Here is a 22405-nt window from a genome sequence, read left to right as displayed (position 1 = left end):
CTGCTCGTAAGCCTTCCACTATGGTACATCATCTGCTGCTGGAATTTCCCTGCACTGTTGAAGACTCACCCAAACACCACACATCACCAGAAAAGCAGAGAGAACATGGAGACAGCACTGGGAATGCCTTAGAACTGAAGCCTGGAAACAGCGTGTGTGATTTCTGCTCACACTGTATAGGCAAGAAACATACATCTTGTTGTATAGAAGGCCAAGAACCATGGTTTAGGAAGGTAGCTGTGTTCTGAGGAGGGAGAGGACAATGAATTGTGTTGAGTTCTTCGCTCTCCTTCCAGGCTGACTGGGGTGTGGTCATAAGTAGTTGCATCTTTCTTCTGATTTCAACTCTATTATCTTATTAGCGATTTTCTTCAACCCTATAGGATTGAACTTGTGGTTTCCATTTTACGGATGAGAACATTTGGTTATTTTACTTTCATGGACTGTTCTTTTGTTTAATAACACATACTTCCTTTTATTGCATTTTTGGGCTATGTCCTCAACTAGATTTGTGCCATTGTGTCTCCAACATTACAAACCTCAGTGTTTATTCTAATAAGAAGAGTAACTTTTTAAGCCAAGGATGGTGGCTTATTCCTGTAATCCCAGCACTCAGGAGGCAGAGGCAGGTGGATCGTTGTGGGTCCAAGGCCAGCCTGGTCTACAAAGTGAGTTCAGGACAGCCAAAGCTACACAGAGTAAGCCTATCTTGAAAAACAAACCAAAAGAAAAAGGAAAAAAGAAAAGAAAAGAAAGAAAAAAGAGAGAAAAGAAAAGAAAGAAAGAAAAAGAAAAAAATAAAAGAAAAAGAAAGAAAAGAAAAAAACCCTACCTTTGTAAAATGTAGGCACTCAATGACAGTTGGAGACCTGTGAGAGGCATGAAATACAAGGGTTTCCTACTCTCACATTCAGTATTCTACACTTCTGACACCAGAAACTTTCCCTACACACCAAGAAGTTCTTCATTTACCTGATACCCTGTAATTCAGTTTTATTCTAATATCTACCCTGGGGGCAAAGTCATATCCCACACATTAAAGTCTTAGCCCCACAAGATTGGCCCCAATGTCATTTGCCCATCACAAGGTATAAAGTGACACCATCAAGGGGTCAGGGTTTCCATGACCCCCTCTTTGGGGCCTAATAAAACAGAAATAGAGGGTCTCTTGAGGACAAGAGATAATAGGTCTCATTTTCTTCATCCATGACCTGTTCTCCCAGGATAACCAATGTATGAAGTTTGTCTGTCCTCTGACCTTAGGGTTGGGGGAGAATAACAGGTACAGGAAGGTGCCTGAGGTCTGCAGACCAAGCTGCCCACTGACCTGTATTTTATATGGAGAAAAGTCTTTTAAACTATGAAGACAGTATTTTAAAGATTTATTTATTATTATGTATATAGTGCTCTGCCTACATGTACAACTGTAGACCAGAAGAGGGCATCACATCTCATTATAGATGGTTGTGAGCCACCATGTGGTTCCTGGGAATTGAACTCAGGACCTCTGGAGGGGCAGTCAGTGCTCTTAACTTGTAAGCCATCTCTCCAGCCTAAAGAAGGTATTTTAAATTAAAAACAAACAAACAAACAAACAAAAAACTATGTCACAGGCAGATAGATCTATGTGCATTCAAGGCCAGCCTCACCTATGTAGCAAGTTCCAGGACAGACAGAGATACGAAGAGACCATGTCTCAACAACACAAAATAAAACAAGCAAAACAACAACAAAAAAAATAACATCCTTAGCCTGGCACAGTGGTGCACACCTCAAGTCCCAGCACTCAGGGGGCTAAGGCAGATGGATCTCAATGAGTTTGAGGCCAGCCAGTTGCTAGCCAAGTCTACATAGTAAGATCCTGTCTCCTAAACAAACAAACAAACAAATAAATAGCTAACAAAAGTTACTGGACCTCAGTCCACTTCAACAACTTGATACAGATGGCTTTTATTTTCTCTCTGTCAATGAATAGTCTGCGTCTCTTGCAATCGATGTTAACTCCACCTTTTTCTTTCCCCCTTTCATTAACAATTTTACCTCCAACAGAAAACATCAAAAATTTTGCTTGAGAGTTTGTGCTTTATACTTCAATTTTTATTTCTATAGTCACTGGAATAGAAGTCCCCTCTACCCAATGTGACTTTTTTTTTTTTTTTTTTTTTTTTTTATGTTGGCTTACAGAATACAGGGGAAATACTGGCTTATATTTATAGCTATAGTGGATTATTAAATTACATAGAAAATAAAACAAAAGATATGGGTTAAAGCTAGATGAAGAGATAAGGTTTTGGGAGTGGAGGGCCTTCCCTCTCTGGAGATGTCCTCTAGATGTCCAACCCACCACCTGCGGCTCAGGTAAGCTATAAATTTAGCTGTGCACAAGCTTGCAAACCTACTTAAGACATGGAGGTTTTTGCAAAAAGAAATTTACTTGCTTACGCAGTTTTTGAGTATGATATTGGTAGATGACAATTTCATGTTACAGCGTCACACAAACTAAATGTGGCCTCTTGTCACTTATTCAGATGTACAGATTGAGTTTTACAGCAGGTTGGTGGCTTCCCATGCATTGCTTTTCACGTAGAGACAGCTGAAGCGTGCCTTCCCGTGTGACGTCACCGTGCGAATTGTCACCGTGCGAATGTCACCTTCACATGTGACGTCATCATGGCAATGTGGTGACACACAGCAATTAACAATCATGTTTTAACTTACTAGCTCAAAGGATAGATGTAGAAAGCTCTGATGTTTTATTTTCCTGCCAATTAATTTTCATAATAAAGATAAATACAGTACAGTAATTTATCTGTTATTTTTCAATCCAAGTCTACAAAAACCTCAAAAGAAATAGAACCCTTCAAAAGGAAAATTACAAAGGAAGAAAGATTGTTCAGTGAAAAGTGGGCAGGTGACTACTTTTTTGCTAAAGGCAAGACACCCTTCGTGGTATATAGGAAATTTGTGAAATTTGTGACGGTCTCTTCCCCCTCCTCCCCTTTCTTCCCCCTCACCCTCCTCCCCCTCCTCTCCCCCCTTCTCCCCCTCCTCTCCCTCCTTCTCCCCCTCCTCTCCCTCCTTCTCCCCCTCCTCCCCTTCTCCTTCTTCTAGACAGGGTCTCTCTATGTAGTGCTGATTGTCCTGGAAAGAGGCTTGCCCATCTGAGCTCTAGCCTGTTCAGGCAGTTCAGTGGAGAGTGAGGAGGTGCTGCTAGTTTAAGGAATGGTCTAATAAATGTTTATTATCAGGCTTATAATTAGTACAGTGGTATTATCTAACCTGCTTTTACAATCAAGAAAGACACAGACACCTGATGTGTTTTAGACTCGCCTATTTTCACCTGGGGCAAGGCAGGCATTCCTCCTAAGCTATCCTCCATTCTCTCACAGTCTCCATTCCATGGCATCTGCTCTCATAACTCCTGTTTGGGCTACCTCCCACCCATAATCTCAAAATTCTTGCTAAGGTTGTTCATTTTGGCTATCTCTTCCCATGAGGAACTGCAGAGGCTCTTTTCCTATGCCATAGCGATTCTTCTCCTCCCTCCTCCCCCAACCAACCTGCCTCTCTTCCTGATTCTCTCTGCTCCAAAGCCTCCAACCCTTCTTCTGCCTTGCCCAAGTATTTTATTCAGCTAGTCAGGGAGGCTAGGTTCAGGGCGGTAACTAGATCTTGCCTATCAGTAATTAGCATCAAAATACACAGATCAGACCGGACTCCCACAGTGAGCTGAGAGGCAGTGCAGTGGAGCTGAGTTGGCTGCAGTTCAGTTTGTGGAATTCAGAGGCAGTTTTATGGGGAGAGTTGTACAGAGAGAGAGCTTGAAGAGAGAGCAAGCTAGACACGGGTGAAGGCAGAAGGAGCCAGAAGATTAGAACAGATTCCTACGAGTTAGTTTGAGGCCAGGCAGAGCAATTCAGTTCTGGAACTCGATCTGTAGACCAGGCTGGCCTTGAATTCACAGAGATTCGTCTGCCTTTGCCTCCCAAAGTTCTGGGATTAAAGGCATGTGCCACCACCACCCGGCTCTTTCTGACTTTTTAAAAAAAAATTTAATTTATGTGCGTTGGTGTGAGGGTGTCAGATCTTGGAGTTACAGACAGTTGTGAGCTGCCATGTGGGTGCTGGGAATTGAACCCGGGTCTTTTGGAAGAGCAGGCAGTGCTCTTAACCACTGAGCCATCTCTCCAGCCCCTCTTTCTGACTTTTGAGACACCTAGATTTATAAAAACCAACAAGTATTACATTGGTGGTTTGCCAGATTCTAACTTTTTAAATTCTCTCTTCTCTATAGACCTACTTTGGGAAGTTACTGCATTTCTGCTTCCCCACTGTGCCCACCACAGAACTGTCCTAAGAGGCTGGACCACGTACCAGGGGGCCACTGCTACTTCTTATTTTATTGGCAGTATTTGGCTCTGCTTTTGATTGTTAATGGAACTGTTTTTTCTGTTATTGGAACTTGATGTTTCCATTATACTCTTAAGTGGTTCAGGGCACTTTCCTTTCTGAGGTTTCTGGGTTGCATTGGCTCTGTGTGTGTGTGTGCGCGCACGCGCGTGCATTGCCACTAGAAGTGTGCATTGCCACTAGAACCTTGCACTAGGTCAGCATAGTTTAACCTTTTGAGGTAGGTTCTCACGTAGCCCAGGCTGGCTTTGATTTTACCATGTGGCCAAGGCTAGCTCTGATCCTCCTGCCTCAGCCTCCTGCACGCTGAGGTTACAGGTATGCATCACTATGCACACTCCAGCCTTTTTTTTTTCTCTTGGTGTGAATCTACTCTTCTGTCCCAAGTAGCAGGATGTGCTCAACTTTGACGCTCTGCTTTTGTGCTTCAGTTCATGAGAAACATTTTCCCAGAAACATCAAGTGTCCCGGGAGGTGGATGAATTTCCCACTTCCTAAGAGCCAGCAAGAAGTGGTACCCTACAGTCTTCTGAGTCTGAGTATGGCAAAATCATTGACTAGCAAATAAAGTCTGCATTTGACAGCAGCCCTGATGTGCTCCCTTGCCTAATGGTAGGTAGACTTCCCCATGCCTTCATCCTCCTCTTAAACTGTCAACACAGAGGTGAAGGTAAAATTTCCAACAAGGCTTCCATTTCCTTTTTCTCATCCCCTATATAGAAGACCCTGGTAAGAGGCCAGCTGGCAAAGGAGAGCAAGGCTAGTTATTTTGATGCCCTCCTCCTCCGTCATCCCTAACTTGCCCCTGTGTAAACAGTGTCCCAGCTGCCAGCCAAGGTGGCCTTTCTTTGTGTGTCTCTAGCTTTTTGTCAAGCCAGTAGAAGCATTGGCTCTTAGACTTCTTGCTTCCTAGACTGAGTTGAAAGCCAGATAGGGGAAAATTTGATTATCTAGTCTCTCTGTTTTATATTATAAAAATAGGTAAAAATCTAAAATAATTTCCCAGACCAAGTTATAAACTATGTTAAAGTTACTAAAAGCTGTTTTCTCCATCTCTTCATGGAACATTGGTTAGATAATAGTAGCAGGGCTCCACTGAGCTCACACAAGATGACAGACGGCTCTTCCATAAGCCTCATTCATAAGCCACAGGTAGCTGCTGTGGTTGCCACTCTCATTTTACAGATGGCAAACTTGAGAATGAATTGTTTGCCAAAGGTCACATAGCTGTTAAGCAGGAGTCTGGCTCAAGATAGCAGAAGTGGCTTATATATAGGAGGCATTATTAATACTTTCTCGGATAGGCTGTAGGTTGACTGTGTAGGGAGAGTTCTGTGGCACAATCTTATCACCTACAAGACTGTAGGTTCAATCCTCAGTCACAGAGATAGACTCTCTCTCTCTCTCTCTCTCTCTCTCTCACATACACACACACACACACACACACACACACACACACACACACACACACACCAGCTATGGTGGCAGACACTTATAATCTTAGCATTTAAAAGGCTGAGGGAGAAGAATTACAAGAGAAGTTTGGGGCTAACTAGGGCTACAATAATGAATCTTTGACTTAATAAATAAAAGTCCAAAGAGATTTGGAATTATACAGAAGAGAGTTTAAATGCCTGTTGCTTATAACCCAAATTGTTTGAGGCAGGTAAGTCATCAGTACTCCAAACCTCATTGTTCTCATTTGCATTTTGAAAATAATACCTCCTTCCTGGGACTACTGTGTAGATTTAATGAGAGAAGCTGAGGGTACTTAAAAGAAACCCAGGTGACACAACATTATTTTGGGAACGAGAGACCGTTCTCAGCTGTCAGAAAGAAATTACCTTTGACATGACATTTGCAGGAGGAATTAGCAAAGTCTGAATTGCCAAGGGGAGATGGACAAGTCATTTGGTTCAACTTCATAACCTTATGAGGGTCTTAGCATTTTGTCAGCTTGGCAGCCAGAAGTTTTAACCATTCTAGAAAGGTACTGTGTCATAAAATTACCCACGCTGATGAAAGTGTCCTAATTACAGTGTCCAATATAGTAGCCACTAGCTTTGTGTAGCTCTCTAGTGTTTGAAATGTAGCTAGTATTAGCTGGGTGTGGTGGTGCACACTTTTAATCCCAGCACTCGGGAGACAGAGGCAGATGGATTGCTGTGAGTTCAAGGCCAGCCTGGTCTACAGAGTGAGTCCAGGACAGCCAAGGCTACACAGAGAAAACCCTGTCTCAAAAAAAACCAAACAAAGCAAAAACCAAACAGCAACAAACCAAAAACCAAAACAAAGCAACAACCAAACCAAAAAAAAACAAAAACAAAAAAAACCCCAACCAAACAAAAAATAAGTGTAGCTAATATGGTCACAGGCTTGAAAGTAATTATAACTTTATTAATTTTACTTAATTTAAAATTGGAAGTTATGATTGGTAGATATACAACAGGCAACAAAAATAGTTCTTTTTATTTAAGATGTATTTGTTATTATGTATAGTGCTCTGCCTGCATTTACTCCTGCAGGCCAGAAGAGGGCATCATATCACATTACAGATGGTTGTGAGTCACCATGTGGTTGCTGGGAATTGAACTCAGGACCTCTGAAAGAGCAGTAAGTGCTCTTAACCTCTGAGCCATCTCTCCAGGCCAACACAAATAGTTCTAGATGAGCAAATTAATTAGTTGCATCTGAAGAAAAAAAAAACCTCTAGGCATTAGGATTACTGTTCCTGTTGCAGATTCCAGACACAAAACAAAATTGCTTTACTCTTCATTCTGAGCTGTGCAGGCTCAGCCTGGAAGGTGTCTACGTGTGTTCTGTTCCTGTCTGTCCTTGCAGGTCAAGGTTTCAATATCTTTCTCTGCAGTCTACAAGTTTCCCAAGCATTTTAAAACTACAGATGGGAATTAAGACAATGTTATAGAATCACTTCATTTAATGAGCAGAATAAAAGCTGCCTTGCTTTAGGACACTGGAATGGGGACATTCCTCTATGCTGGTGGCCTTCCTTTGAGGCTTTGTGGCAAAGTTATCCTAAGTAGTAACAGAGGCAGATGCTGGAGAAATGACTTGGTGGTTAAGAGCACTTGCTGTGTTTGCAGAACTGGATTCAATTCCCCAGTCTATGAGACTTGCTAAGTCCCATAGATTTAGACGCACTCAGTCATAGATCACCTGGGGTGCTGGCCCACCCCACACCCCACCTCCTAACACACATTGTCCTGCTCGTACTCCTGTACTTTACTTTGCCACAGAAGATTACATCATGTTTGACAAATGCTTCGAGATCAAGGAAACAGGGCAGAGATCTGTCCAACTTGATCCTAGACAGGAAACATGTATCGGAGTCAAAACTTACAAAGAGAAATTAGAAGTTGATGAACTCAAGCCATTATGTCAGAGGTGGAGCCTTGTTACCCAGAAGGCCTATCAGAACCACAGTGAGTGGTTTGCCTAATGAGGAAGCGAGGGGAGGTGCACACGAAGGAGCCCTGCACTTCTGGCACCTTCCGGTGTTCTGCCTCATCGTACTTGTGACCTGGCCGGACCACCTGGCTTGCTTCTTCAAGGAGGCTAAGCGCTGAGACTCAGTCTCCACATCCCCTTGTATCTTAGGCAAGAAAGTGTCCTGAGACATGCCTGGCCCAAGATACCCAACGATGACCGCTGCTGGGTAAAGTATCACAGCTTAAAATTTATTAATTTTTCTACCTTTCTACCCACTCCCCTCTAATTCTCTCCTCCTTCCTTTCTGGCTGGTCCCTTCTTAAAAAATATATTTATTTAGCCAGGCAGTGGTGACGCATGCCTTTAATCCCAGCACTTGGGAAGCAGAAGAGGTGTATCTCTGTGAGTTCAAGGCCAGCCTGGACTACAAAGTGAGTCCAGGACAGCCAAGCTACACAGAGAAACCCTGTCTCTAAAAAACAAAAACAAAATACCACAAACGAAACCCATTTGGTGTGTGTGTATGTACCATGTGTGTGGAGGAGCTCACAGAGGTCAGAAGAAACCATGGACCCCCTGGAACTGGAGTTACAGGTAGTTGTGAGCCACCGTGTGGAAGCTGGGACCTCAACCAGGATTCCCTGGAAGGTTGGTAAGTGCTCTTAACTGCAAAGCCATCTCTCAGCCCCTTCTCTCCCCCTTCTGACTTTTTTGTTTTTTTCGAGACAGGGCTTCTCTGTGTAGCCTTGGCCATCTTGGACTCACTTTGAGACCAGGCTGGGCCTCGAACTCACAGCGATCGCCTGCCTCTGCCTCCGAGTGCTGGGAATTAAAGGCATGCGCCACCAAGCCCGGCCTCTCCCCTTCTGACTTTAACATCTCTATACTATCCCTCTACTCTTCTGTTCTCTCTCCTTTGCTCCCTTTAGACTCTTCCCTGTTCTTAGTCTCCTTTTTTCATGCCCTATATACCCTTACCAACATTGTCTTAGCTAGGGCATTATTACTGTGGAGAGACGCCATGACCACAATAACCCTTATGAAGGAAAACATTTAACTGGGGCTGGCTCACAGTTCAGAGGTTTAGTCCATTATTATCATGACGGGAAGCATGGAGGCATGCAGGTAGACATGGTGCTGGAGAGGGAGCTGAGTTATACATCGGGATCTTCAGGCAGCAGGAAGAGAGTGCTACAGTGGGCATGCCTTGAGCATCTGAAACCTCAAAGCCCACCCCGAGTGACACACTTCCTTCCACAAGCCCACACCTATTCCAACAAGGCCACACCTTCTGAGAGCGCCACTCCCTGAGTCTATGGGGACCATTTTCACTCAAACCACTACAAACATCAGGGATAGAGTAGGGTCTTCTTCCCCAGGAGAACTAACTTGTTCATATCTTACTCCCTGTCATCTAAACTGTGGCTTTCCCGTTGGCCAACTCTTTCATTTCCAACACTTACTAGCCTAATTCAGTCAATAAGTGAGGAAGAGATGTAGCAGTAAGGTGTCTCCAGAGGAAAGGAATGACTGTGCGTGCGCGCACGCGCACGCGCGGTGTATATACCTGAGGAGATTCGATAGAATGGCTGAATAGAGTCTGCACAGCCCCACAATAGCTGTCTGCAGGCTAAAGAGCTGGACAAAACCAACTGCTGCTCGCTTCAAAAAGCTGAATCCTGCCGGGAGTGGTAGCGCACGCCTTTAATCTCAGTACTTGGGAGGCAGAGGCAGGTGGATTGCTGTGAGTTCGAGGCCAGCCTGGTCTACAAAGCGAGTCTAGGGAAGCCAGGACTACACAGAGAAACCCTGTACCAGGAGAGAGAGAGAGAGAGGGAGAGAGGGAGAGAGAGAGAGAGAGAGAGAGAGAGAGAGAGAGAGAGGAAGAGAGAGAGAGAGAAGAGAAGAGAAGAAGAGAGAAGAGAGAAGAAGAAAGAAAGAAGAAGAAGAAGAAGAAGAAGAAGAAGAAGAAGAAGAAGAAGAAGCAGCTGAAGCCCACCCCGCCCGGCCCGAAACCTGTATCTTTCTAACAGCAGCTTAAGCAATTAAACACCAAAATATACATTATATTACTTGATTGCTATCAGCATATTAAGACAGTATATGATACTTAAAATGTTCCTTGTGGGTAAAATGTCACATGTACTTTTAGGGAGAGTCCATAAATGAATTCATTTGGACAGTATTTGCTTCTTCAAAATCATATAGTTCTGGTCATTGCTACTCTTGCTCCTTGTGGGTCAGCTCAGAAAAACTGCCTCTTCTTGTGCACATCACTCGTCGTTAGAACAGAAGTCTAACCATTCTGCAACTGGTAGCTTTCCCCTTAAGCTGTAGCTGCCAAGAAATTGTCAAATGTATTGCTTGGCTATCACCACAACCTTATCTCGGGCGCCTGGTGATAGCATGTATTTGTTCAATAGGGTGATTATTTTATTATAAGGCTGAACATGCACAGGTCCGGCAAGATGAGGGCAAGGCAGCATGATGTGCTGAACACAGCAGACTTTCTTAGGTGATACAGAGGAGATGTGGAGGAGAATGACACTGTGACAAGAGTCAGAAAAAGTCAATCAGGGGAGCCACCTTCCTGGGTGAGAGTCCCGGCTGAATGAGCTGTGTAATAGGAAGGAACTCGGGAGACAGACTGCAGCTTGACCCAGCACTGACTGTTCACTGCATATGATGTTGTAACTCCATGAGAAAAAAAAGCATAAAAATAAATAAGGGGCGTAGCCGGGCGGTGGTGGCGCACGCCTTTAATCCCAGCACTCCAGAGGCAGAGGCAGGTGGATCGCTGTTGAGTTCGAGGCCAGCCTGGTCTACGAAGCAAGCCCAGGACAGCCAAGGCTACACAGAGAAACTTGTCTTGAAAAACAAAACAACAACAACAACGACAACAACAAAGGGGGGGGGGTGTAAATATCTCCTTTACTTATCACAGAATATCTCCTAATCACACTAGGTTTTCTTTCAGCAGAATTCTAAGTTTTCAGAGTTCTCAGAGAAACCAATTAGCTCCAGTGCAGTGAGAACAGAAACCGAACAGCAATGGTGTCCTTGGTTTTGGCATCTATATGATTCGTTCAGAGAAGACAAAGACTCGTAGGTTGTCGCCTTCTATTTAGAAGACTGAAAAGTAAGAATCTGCCTTTGTGAGATGATTAATTCTTACACCAGGAAGTTACACTAAGTCATGACCACGAGAAACCACCACTTCCTGTCCTTGAAGGCTCTGGTCCGTTGTACTGAACAGAGGAATGAAATCCATTAGGGTGTTCCAAGTCTACAAACCAGAACTGGCAGAAATCAGCCTGAAGACTTTGTTTTCAACCCTCACTTTCCCTAACATGACATAAATGGAAGTTAACTTTCCTATGGGTCAGCCAGAAATCAGTAGACACAGGCATCGGCCACTCACAGTAAAAAACTGGGCCACACAACCCCTGTGCCCCAGAATATCACATGCTGGCTGGCAACGTAAGCTTCAAATTCACATCCTGGTGGCTTTGGGGGATGGGACCTCTGGGAGATAATGAAGTATGGTCATGAGGTAGCATTAGTGGCTTTAAAAGAGGATGGCAGAGGTCGTGGAAGACTTTTTTCTAATTATTTTTATTTTATGCTCATTGGTGCTTTGCCTATATGTATGCCTGTGTCATATCTTGGAGTCACAGACAGCTGTGAGCTGCCATATGGGGGCTGGGAATTGAACCTGGGTCCTCTGGAAGAGCAGTCAGTGCTCTTAACCACTGAGCCATCTCTCCAGTCTCTCTTGCTTTCTTCTGGATATGATGTGGCGATTGCTCTCCAGGACTCTAAGAAGCTGTGCATACCTACAGAAGAGCTATAATTGGGCCACTGGCAATATTTCTTTATGGCGGACAGGGGGAGGGTAGATAATAAAGCATGCTCTCCTGAAGATGTACAGCTAGGTAAAGGCTGTCACGAGGGGGAGGGGGCAGTTCGTCAAGCTCATCCCTCTCCAATACTGCCTCCATCATGTTACAATGAAGCAAGAAAGCTCATCCCAGGTCTGAGTAGATGCTGGATCCATCTTCTTGGACATCCTAGGCTCCAAAATTTTAAGCCAAACACATTTCTTTTCTTGATAAACTTACTTGGTCTTAGGTACTCTGTTCTAGCAACAGAAAACAAACTAAGCCTTTCCTGACCCTTCCTAATGTTCTGTAGAATTTCAGAGAAGCTGTGTGTGTGTGTCAAGTCTCTTCATAGGAGTCTATCCCCAGTGCTCCTCTCATGTTCAGAAGTGAAGAAGGAAAGACGGTGCAGGAATCAAAATGGCCTTGAAGTATGGCCTCCAGCCACCTACTGTAGACAGAGCTGCCCAGGAGCCCCACTCCCCATTTGCCCCTCACTGTTAGATCTGTCAGCCTGAAGTATCAGCAGAAATGCACTGGATTTAGGAGACATATCCTTTGAAAAAAAAAAGCTGTGTGGAAAATTCTTTCCTAGGGCGTGAGATCAACTCCACTGGGGCAACAATGGTTTGGAAGTGCAGAGGCTGGAAGAAAGTGGAAGTGGAAGTTGCTGGTAGATTTTCGTCCTTGCTGCAGAAACATTACAGTTGGAAAGTAGACAGAGCAGAGCAGCTCAACTGGTTCCCAAACGAAAGACTCAGCACTTTCCTAAAAATTATTTGAAAGTTAGTATACAAAGTTGTGGTTTTCCCCACATGTCCCACTGTAGTTTTGTCTTATGCATCGCCCCCCACACACACCCACTTCCGCCTTCTGGCTGGTTCCCTACTTCCTTGCAAACAGTCTCCTCTCTGCTCTCATGTGACAGAACTTCACTGCCTCTCTTTCCTCCTCTCCTTCTCCCTTCAGATCTTTTTCTCCCCTTTCATGATTCCATTTCTCATTTCATGACTTGTAACACACACTCTCTCTCTCTCTCTCTCTCACTGCACACAAATTTAAACCCAGACTTTACAGACGAAAGAAAACCTGCAGTATTAGTCTTTTGAGTCATACTTACCCACTTTCTTGGGGTAGAAAATAAGCAATTTAAAATTGTGTCTAAAAGCAGAAGTTTTCCAGCCATTGTTCTCAAAGTGACCTGAAATAGTTGCTGTTTTTCTCCTAAGGTGGGTCAGTATCGCTCGGCACACCTGTGGTGCAAGCCTCCCCAGAGAAGCCCTGCTTTGCTATTAGAAGCCTGTCTATCAGTACAGGTCTTAGAAGCCCCTCCCCCTGCTCTTCCTTTTCCTCTGATGAACCAGCCTGATGCCATCTTAAGGCAGAAGCCATTTGTTATAAGGTCAGAACAAGTTGTTTCTGTTGGCTGCAAAATTTAAGCGGAGCATGCTTTAACCTCTTTCTGGAATTTGACGTGCTCCTCACCCTGTGGCGTTCGATTCACACCTCAAATATTACCCTGATACAAGACGTTCTGCCAAAAAAGTTTTTAAATTTCAGCCAAGTTCCTATGCAACTAAAATTCCTCTAGAAATCCTCCAACCCTTGAAAAGCCCCTATTTTTGTAGTTTTGGGGAATATATAAACCCTACCCTTTCCTGTGTTTAATGCAAATTTTCGAATCCCATTTTAGGGGCGTAGCCCTGTCTGACAGAAAGTAAAGCTTGCTTAATTTGACCAAAGAATTTGGTGATGGTCTTTCCTCTCATTTGGTGGGATTAATATCTCCTTCTCTTTCTCCTCCTCCTCTATTTATATACTTATTTATTTGCTTGCTTATTTATTTTTGATATAGGCTCTCACTATGTAGTCCTGGCTAGCCTAGAGCTATGTGGACCAGGATGGCTTCAGACTCACAGAGATCTGCCTGTCTCTGAAAAACATGCCCAGCTCTTCTGAATTATTTATTTATTTATTTTGGTTTTTTGAAACAGGGTTTCTCTAGGTAGACCTGGCTGTCCTGGACTCCCTTTGTATACCAGGCTGGCCTCGAACTCACAGAGCTCAGCCTGCCTCTGCCTCCAGAGTGCTGGGATTAAGTGCACTCTTCTTTATTTCCATCCACCCATTCATCCATTATTTCCATTACATTTGTCCTGCTGTTATGTACATTTGGTTTTGCCTTATAACTGAACTCTAGAAAAATGTCTTTGTTACCCTCATCAGCAGCTCTCCCTAACCCTTCTTTATAAACCAATTTTTAAAAAATCTAATGAAGCCAGGCAGTGGTGGCACATGCCTTTAATCCCAGACCTTTGGAGGCAGAGACAGGGGGATCTCTGAGTTCGAGGTCAGCCTGCTCTACATAGTGAATTGCAGGACAGCCAAGGCTACACAGAGAAACTCTGTCTAAAATCAAAAACAAAAACAAACAAACAAACAAAAAACCCAAACATTACAATTTTTAAAGAAAAAAATCCATATACTCTCAGATATGGAAATAGACTGTTTACAGTTAATATGTTGACATTAGCTTAAGTAATGAGTGCAAAACTGTCCAATGCTTCTGCCATCTAGTCTCCTGATTGGATTTCCCCAAATCAGGCTTTCCTCTTCACTTCCATGGTCTATTTTTTTTCACGTGCAAAGAACTGTTTTATTTAACAAAATTCCACAAAACAAAGAAAAAAGAAAAAGAGGTGGAGCTGGAGAGAGGACTGTTTAAGAGCATTTGTTGCTCTTGCAGAGGATCTGCTCTCAGTTCTCAGAACCCACGTGGTAGCTCACAACCGCCACAGCTCCAGTCCCAGGGAATTCAGCACCCTCTTCTGGCATCTGTGGGTACTGTGCAAAAATAGTACGTGCCCATGCACGTAGGAGGCATACATGTGAAATAAAAATAGAATTTAAATTCCTTTTAAAAAAAGATGCTTTGTAAAGAGCAAGAAACCTGGAAATATCAGCAGTAGGAATCCTCAGTTCCAAAGAGACACAGTCTGAGGACTTCAAGATGGTGCCTGCACTTGGAACAGGGATGGGGAGAATTGCATTTTTCAAATGGATCAGCCAATATCCAGAAATCAAAAACATCACAGCTGGGAGCTTTTTTTTTTTTTTTTTTTAACAATGTATGATTCCCAAGAAAACCCACCAAAGCTGACAAGCTTCTGAATGGAACCAGGATGATGATGACTCTTCACAAAACCAAAGCCCAAGGTGCCACTAAGCCACTTGGGGTGGTGGCCAGTAGCTGGGTTTAGAACACAGTCGATTCAGCTGTTGTAATTGCCCTCAACATTGAAGAGAACAGAAGTGAATAGATCAATCATGCCTCAGGCCAGTGTGCTAGCCACAGGACTCTAAAAATAAATAAATGTCGACTGTGGAGAGCTTTAGAAGGAGAGCTATCGGCTAAAAAAACAAAAGAGGATACATTGGCCCTTTGTGTTTTTTCCAATGTCATGACTGACTGACAAGAGCAACTCCAATGTCTCAGGAATGAACTGCTTGTATTTTGATACCTCAGCAATATTTGGGTTTAAATAAAAAAAGTTTTTCTAGAAAGGGAGGCATAGGAAGCATTCCGTTTCGCAGTGTCCCAAAGTGAGCCTGCTTATCTACACAAAAGATGAGTATCATATTCCTGGAGGTGTGGAGGGGAGAGCTCCTCAAGGGGTCAGCTCAGAGGCGTATGGCCTTTGACATTATTTGATAAACAGCTTCTGTTCTTGGAAAGGTTGAGGCCAAGTAGGAAATGGGAGGTGACTACCGGACGCAGACAGCAAAGGCTTTTAGAAACCACAGCAGGGTGGAATTAGCTTTGGGGTGAGTTAGAGGACAAGCATGTATTTGCCCATGGGGGTATTTGTAGTTGCCTTCTATTTATGACCGTAGATACTGAATTTTCATTCATGTTACTGACATGAGCCTTCATTTCAAACACATTTTGGTTTTGAGTTTAGAAAGTGAATTAATGTGAAATGCTTATCGGTAGATAGAGTAAGGCAATTGGCTTGTGAATGCTGAAAGAAGCAGCTGGCTTAGAGAGGCGCTCTCTCGGTTTTAGGGCTACTCCATCCTGCCCATGGGCCCTTACTCTGTGCCACATACTACAAGCTGGCTGGTCTACTGCCTTCCGGGAAATTCTCCTTTCTATGTGACCTATCTCACCATAGGAGTGCTGGGATTACAGATGTGGGCCACCACACCTGGCTTTTGTATGTGGGTTTGGGCATGGAACTCAGGTCATATGGCTGCACAGCAGGGTATGTGAACCAACTGAGCCATCTGGCTAGCTCCATTTTTTATTTTTTATTTTTGCCATGTTATGATGTAGCCAGAGAGCCTCACCAGAATGCCACAACTGAGCTATTTTGACTCTTCAAAACTATGAGCCCAAAACATTTCATTTTGTAGCTCTCTCCGCATCCTCTGTTTAGTTCTGAGCCCCTGGATGGGGAGGCCTGGTGGCACTCAGAGGAAGGATAGCAGTTTTATATTAGTGACACAAAATAAGACAATAAGACTAGGACATTGGCTCATACTGTTTATTCTTGGGCACCAGCTATTCAAACAACAGTGCAGGCTGAACAGTTGCCTATGCTAGTGGTTCTCAACTTGTGAGTCATGACCCCTTTCAGGCTCAAACAATTCTTTTACACAGATAGCCTAAGACCATCAAAAATATCAGATACTTACATTAAGACTCGCAACAGTATCAAAATTACAGTTATGAAGTAGCAATGAAAATAACATTATGGTTAGTGGTCACTACAGCACAAGGAACTGTATTGATGGAGTTCCCAAATTCCTTGCTCACTTTACTCTTGTCTTTCAAACTGTCAGTCTACTTTAGCATGCTTTGCTTTCTCCCCAAGGCTCCGTGTAGCCTTGGCTGCCTCTGCCTCCCGCAGTGCTGGGATTAAAGGCGTGTGCCAAGGCTCAAACTAATTTTTTTTTTCTAGATCATATGAAACTATATTGAAAGGACTCAGAAGACCTCATCAGAAAGTCCTTAGATCTGGTAAACACTTTCAGTTAAGTCAGGACACAAAAATTCAATAGCTCTTTTATAGACTAATAATGAACATGTTAAGAAATAATCAATGGAAAAAGTAGTTTTCATAATAGCCTCAATTTTTAAAACACGTAAGAATAAGTCTAAGGAGATAAAGCTCTCGATAATCAAAAGATTAGAAAAAGAAATTGGAGAAAACTTTGCAAGACGGGACTGTGGGAATATATACAATGTTCATGGATCAGTAACATTAGTATTACATTGACGGCTGTGCGGTCAAAAGTAAGCTACAGGTTAAATACAGTCGCCATCAGAATTTCAATGTTATTCTTCATCAAACTAGAAAATCCAACCCTAAGGTTCATATGGAAGGCAAAAGATCCTGAAGAGCCAGCTTTATCCTTGGCCAGAAGAACAATATTAGAAATAGCACAATACCTGGTTTAAACTATACCACATACTCTCGCTCTGCATCCTCTGTTTAGTTCTGAGCCCCTGGATGGGGAGGCCTGGTGGCACTCGGAGGAAGGATAGCAGGTTACCAAGGAGAGACTTGATACCCTATGAGCATATACAGGGGGAGGAGGTTCCCTCTAGTCACAGTCATAGGGGAGGGGAGTAAGGGGTAAGCAGGAGGGAGGGAGGAATGGGAGGATACAAGGGATGGGATAAAAATTGAGATGTAAAATGAATAAATCAATAAAATATGTTTTAAAAACTACAGAGCCATAGTAATGAAACCAGCATGACACTGGCGCAAAACAAACATGTAGACAGTAGACTAGAGGACCCAGAAAGATACCCACATAGCTACAGCCAGCTTTTTTTTTTTTTTTTTTTTTTTTTTAAACAAAAAGCCACAAACAAACCATGGAGAAAGGAGAGGCTCTTCAACAAACAGTGCTAGAAAAACTGGATGTACACACCTGTTGAAATATTAAACTAGATCTTTCATTTTTCATCTTGCTTGAGAATCAACTAAAAAAGAGACAGAAGATCTTAATGTAAGGCCTTTGGAATTACTAGAAGGATACGGGGAACCACATCAAGGCATAAGCACGGGCCGAGTCTTTGTGAAGATTATTACCTAAAGCTCCAGACACAACACCAACAGCTGGCCACTGGGATGGAGTCGGATTCAAAAGTTTTGGTGTAGCAAAGGAAAAAAAGAACAGCCCCAACAGACAGTCTACAGAACGGGAGAACAGCTTTGCCCACCACCATCTGAAAAAATTAGTTTCTCCAGAAGAGAAAATTAGTTCAGCCACTGTGAAAATCCTGAGAGAATCAAAGCCAGCCTGCAGTAGAGGCTTTGCCAACGTGTACAATTCACCTAGGTGCCCATCAGTGGATGGATGGACAGAGACGATGAGATATGTGCACACAGAGAAATTTAACTCAGTCATGGAGAATGAAATTATGCCAGTTGCACAGATATGAATAGAACTGGAAATCATCCCACTAAGCAAAATAGGCCAGAGGGAGAGACCCTGTGTTTTCTATGATATAAACTCAAAATCTAGTTTTGCTGTTGTTGTTAATGTTATGAAAATAAAATGGCTCTTCAGAGCCTAAAGGAAGCAAAGATCTGATCACTTAAACTGCCCATGGTAATCTTGCGTGGGTTTCTCCACTGCTCCTACTTCCTCCTGCATCAGTATTTTCATTCCCCCCCCCCCCCACCCAGGGCCTCCCCTCTGCCCATTCTTCCTTCTGTGACCCTCCTACCTTAAGGAAACCCCACACGCTGGACTGTTATTGCTTTGGTGCCTTTTCTTAGGAGGCTCATTTCATTGTTTCTGGAGTCATTGTTTTCTAAACTCTGACTTCCTCGTTCGGGATAATATCCTTAGAAGTAGCTAGTACAATTAGTGTGGACATCCGGTGTCCTTGTCCTACAGTCTGTCCACATCCTGCGAGTCCACCTGTGGCAAACTTGGCCTCTCTCTATAAGACCCGCCCCTCCTGCTCTCCTCACAACTGTGCAAAGGGGCCGACTGGATCAAACACACACACCTGACGTGTAAGGATTACAGAGCTGAGCAAGACCCAGAAATACATGTGCTCATGTAACTGTGTAACTGGAGGGCAGTGGCAAGCTGGGGCTCCCAGTACTAAAAGGACACACACTTGAAGAACTACTGAATGTTCCAGAGAGACACCTGAAGGTCGGCATGGCCAGAATCATTCATCTTCACGCGCGCGCACACACACACACACACACACAATTTAAAGAACTAGTATTTTTGTGCAAAGAAATATTCTTTTATTTACTCGGTTCTTTCTACACTTGCCCCCAAGTTCATTTCTTTATATCCAGTGGTAATAAGAAAAGGCTGTTTGTAGCCAAGCGTGGTGGTGCATGCCTGTAATCCAAGGCCTCGGGAGGCAGCGGCAGGCTGATCATTGTGAGTTCCAGGCCAGCCTGGTCTACAAAGTGAGTCTGGGACAGCTAAGGCTACACAGAGAAACCCTGTCTTGAAAATACAAACAAGCAGCAAAACAAAAACAAAAGAAAGAAAGAAAGAAAGAAAGAAAAGGCTGTTTGCTTAATAATGTACAGATCTTCAAAGTTTGACTGCATTCTTTGCCCTTAGCCTTTGCCATTCACCTTTCCTTGAGGAGGGAGAAAAGATTTATTTATTTATTTATTTATTTATTTATTTATTTATTTATTTACTTTTACTCTTTCCCCTTATGTCAGTGAGGCAGTTTTCAGCCTTGGAGGCCTTCCTCAGTCAAGGTCTCCTTCAGGGGTCCTGCCAATGTATTCACCAGTCAGGTTCTAGAGAATTGGCCACAGTTGGAAGGTTTTTGTTTTTTGTGTTTTTTTGAGACAAGGTTTCTCTGTGTAGCCTTGGCTGTCCTGGACTCACTTTGTAGACCAGGCTGGCTTCGACCTCACAGCGAATCTGCCTGCCTCTGCCTATCAAGTGCTCAGATTAAAGGCGTGTGCCACCACCGCCACCCGGCTCACAGTTGGAAGTTTTAGTTGCAATGGAAAGTCCATTCCATTATCTCTTTCCATTCCACCTTCCCCTTGGCACGTTTCTCCTGCCTGGTTGGGTCTCAGAGTGGAGGTGCCAGTGCCCGCTACCACTGAGGTGCGTCTCTATGGGTCTCCTCAGTTTTATGGGAAGGTACACCACTATGAGCTGTTCTTTTCCAGGTATCTCCTAAAAGCCTCCTCCGTCAGTATTCTGACCCAGATATGTGGTGGCGAGGGTACAGAGCCAGAGGACTCTCAGAATAAAAACAAACAAACAAACAAAGCCCTTCAAGGAGCTGGTGTGGACTGAATGTGAAAGGCCCTCCTAGGCTTAAACATTTGGTCCCCCACTGGTGGCACTGACTTAGGAGACCATGAACTCTTTTGCACTTGGTAGGGAAGGCTAGCAGGCACACTTAGGGCCATAAAGTGGAGATGGATAAGCCAGCTGCAATTCCAGCTAAGCATTCTGTTTCCTGATCAATGCCACAGGACAAGCAGCCTTCTATATAGTGTCGCTGCCACGCGCTCCCGCCACCACAGCTGCAAAACATTCTGGCCTCCTTGCCTTCCAGACTATAAAGGACTGCAACCTGTGGACCATGGGCTGGAACATTCTAGAAGCAAGACTAAATTAAATTGCTAATTTTCTATAGAAAGTGATAAGCAAAGATTATTGTGTTGGGGCTGGAGAGATGGCTCAGAGGTTAAGGGCACTGACTACTCTTCCAGAGGTCCTGAGTTCAAGAGGTCCTGAGCTCAATTCCCAGCAACCACGTGGTGGCTCACAACCATCTATAATGAGATCTGCTGCCCTCTTCTGGCCTGTATGTGTACTTGCAGGCAGAGTGCTATATATATATATATATATATATATATATATATATATATATATATATATATATATATATATATATATATACACACACACATATATATATATATATAATAACTAGCTAAATCTTTTTAAAAATTATTGTGTTATAGAGGCCGTGAAATGCTATACAATCAAAATTATGTCAATAAATAAATAAGTAAATAAATAAAAAATAAAAAATGAAATAATATAAAATAATAAATTAGGGCAGTATGTCAGGAAACTCACCAATAAAAATAATGTTACTTGCCTGGGTTTTATGATATTTATTGCCATTTAAAATTATATTTGTTACAATCTCCTATTAAGACGAGCAGTGCTTTGTTGAGGCAAATCATTGTCAAAAGCAGAGCAGTGAAACAACCCAGCTACATTGGACACTGTCTATAGAAAATAAACCATGGAACAACTAAGCAGAGCAGCAGTGGGAGCACCAAGCAGGGATATGGCAGGCAGTTTTTCACTTAATGATGCCTTAGCTGGCTCTGGAAACCCAAACCCTCAAGGATGGCTCGCTGCATCGGGGATCCAGCCTGGAGCAGGGGGCTACCCAGGGGCTTCCTATCCTGGGGCCTACCGAGGACAGGCTCTTCCAGGGGCTTAGCCTAGTCAGGCTCCTCCTAGTGCCTACCCTAGGCCAACTGCTTCTGGGGCTTATCCTGTACCTCCTGCACTTGGAGCCTTCCTAGGGCAACCTGGGAGACCCTGGGCCTACCCGAGTGCTCCTGGGACCGATCCTGCTGCGGGCCCCGTGAGGCTCCTGTTGCACCATCGACAGGGCTCTATGGCCTGCCCTTGCCTGGAGGACTCATGCCTCGCGTGCTGGTCACAGTCATGGGCAGTGCCCATGTACCCAGTGTCGACAGGATGGCTCTAGATCTCAGGAGAGGAAATGACGTTGCCTTTCACTTCAACCTCCACTTCAATGAAAAACACAAAAGAGTCATCGTGTCAAACACCAAGCAGGACAATAAGTGGGGAAAAGAAAAGAGAGAGTCCGCTTTCCCATGTGAAAGTGGCAAACGATTCAAAATACAAGAACTGGTTAGCCGGGCGGTGGTGGTGCATGCCTCTAATCCCAGCACTCGGGATGCAGAGGCAGGCGGATTGCTGTGAGTTCGAGGCCAGCCTGGTCTACAAAGTGAGTCCAGGAGAGCTAAGGCTACACAGAGAAAAGCCTGTCCCCCAAAACCACAAAAAACCAAATACTGGTTGAAGCTGACCACGTCAAGGTTGCAGCCAACGACCCTCACCTGCTGCAGTACAATCATTGGATGACAAACCTCAGGGAGATCAGCCAGCTGGGGATCTCTGGCCACGTAACACTCGCGCTTCACACACCATGATCTCATCCAGAGGCGGCGGCACCTGAAACGGCTCCGTGCTCATTAAGAGTGAAAAACCTTACACTTATCCCTCCTCATCCTTCTTCTATCTAATAAATATTCTCATGCTGGGAAAAGAAGAAGCCATGACGCACATCAAACTGAGTCATTTCTTAATTCACTTTCTTTAGGGACTCAGGATGAGGCTGAGATAGTCTTTCTCCAAGACTGTCCCTCTGTACAAATATTCGACGACATTTAATTTCTGTACTTACCATAAATACTTAACTTTAAAATTTTTATTCTCTGAGTGAAATATTTGGATTAGATTATGCACAGATTTTTAGCTTAAATTTGTATGTGTGTGTGTGCGCGCGTGTGTGCACGTGCCTAGACATACTAACCTAAACGCATTTTCCAGCCAGGCGTGGTGGTGCACACCTTTAATCCTAGCAC

At 43.8% G+C, this 22405-nt stretch overlaps 1 pseudogene; it reads left to right on the top strand.

Annotated features, from left to right (window-relative positions):
• Positions 1–21069: 21069 nt before the first annotated feature.
• LOC127183621 (galectin-3-like) lies at positions 21070–21996 on the top strand (annotated as a pseudogene).
• The last annotated feature ends 409 nt before the right edge of the window (positions 21997–22405 follow it).

The sequence above is a fragment of the Acomys russatus genome, chromosome 31 (genome assembly GCF_903995435.1).
Source record: "Acomys russatus chromosome 31, mAcoRus1.1, whole genome shotgun sequence".
Lineage (NCBI taxonomy): Eukaryota > Metazoa > Chordata > Mammalia > Rodentia > Muridae > Acomys > Acomys russatus.
Note: the sequence above shows the minus strand (reverse complement) of the source record. Positions and strands in the feature narration are given on the sequence as shown.